We start from the raw sequence: 1,531 nt of genomic DNA, 5'->3' as shown, positions 1-1,531 counted from the left end.
ACCCAATTTAGCTACGAATCTTTTCAACAGCAGCTAGAGCACACCGATTCATACGATTCAATATACATTTTCTGATGGGAGAAATATCTTGATTTAATATTCTATTCAACAGATTTAATATTCTATTCAAATCAATCTATTGATAGGCATTCGCTAGCATTGTATCTTTTATGGCAACATCCACTCAATTCGATGCCGTTTCTTTTTCCATGGAAAAGAAGCCCCCTTCAACTAATTTTTAATTCATGAATCGAAGGATTAAGCACTTTTACATCATCAAAAATTTAAGCGAAAAAATGGAAAACAGAAACAACCATTAAAGAGTCTTGTGTACACTGGTCGTATTTTGGTTTATTGATTTTTCTCACTTGGAATGTAATGATGAACAAAATGAAACTAATGAAACTAAATTAAGAATCCAATTTCTGAATGGAAACATTTTTCCTTGGTAAAACCCGATTATTTATTCACTCATACTGTAATGCAAAGTACAAAACATTAAATTGAGTTAAAGACGTCTGCTTTGTTTAGCAGTTGACAATTAACTGAACTTTATTAACTGAATTTCTTATTGCTAACAAAGTTATTTGTTGCCTGTCGATTTGAGGTTTCGGTGCATTGACCGCTTTGGTCAGCAAATATATTGCATACATCACATTGAACATTATTACTGTTGGTTTGTCCAACACATACAGTTAAACTCATCAAACGAAACTTTCAATCTGTACAATTAATCGATAAAAACTTTACCCTTTTCATTTACAAAGAAATCGCTGTTTCATCTGCAATTAGCAGCATTTTCACGGTATTCAAACCGCTTAAGCAAATCATTATTAATTCGAAATCACTTGGACATATTTTGTGCCCTATGCCGAAGTGTGGGTTGTATTCGTTGTTTGCGTCCAGTTGGGAATGAACGTCGTTTTACGGTAGTAATGACTTTACGAGAACCATTCTTGGAATCTTTTAATCTTCTCGCAAAGTGCACGACATTGTTGGCTTTTAACAATTTCGAATTTCCAAAAACTCGTACCAAATATACAAAGATTAAAATAAAACTGTTGGATTAAATTTTAACAACATTTAAAATGTGTGCTTTCATTGGCCTCGTTATATTAAATAGAATTCTGCAAAAAACAGCGCCTACATGGAACATCAACTCGCTTTTAATGACATCCGTTCTTTTTCTCGTGAATTTAGTGTCTATCTTGGTGATGTTTTCAAACGTATACATTAAGGCCCGGTATCGGTCACGCATTTGGACCATTATTTGTGGAATTTGTAATTTTGACCACATGGTAATTTGGCCATTTTTGAATCAATTGTTTGATTTCCTATGACATTAAATGTGGCTATTTACTTGTTCATTCACACAGACCATGGAACTTGGCGCTTAGTCACACTATCGCAGTAAATCGATTACATTGGCGGTCGTTTCTTTTGCTTATATCAACCTCTTTTGGATGAATGTGGTCGATGTGCAATGAGGATTCCTAAGTTTACTATCGACATAATCATAACTCTCTTCGAA

Source organism: Sitodiplosis mosellana, unplaced genomic scaffold (assembly GCF_009176505.1).
Source record: "Sitodiplosis mosellana isolate CC-2019 unplaced genomic scaffold, AAFC_SMos_1.0 Smas_scaffold_1, whole genome shotgun sequence".
NCBI classification, from domain to species: domain Eukaryota; kingdom Metazoa; phylum Arthropoda; class Insecta; order Diptera; family Cecidomyiidae; genus Sitodiplosis; species Sitodiplosis mosellana.
Note: the sequence above shows the minus strand (reverse complement) of the source record.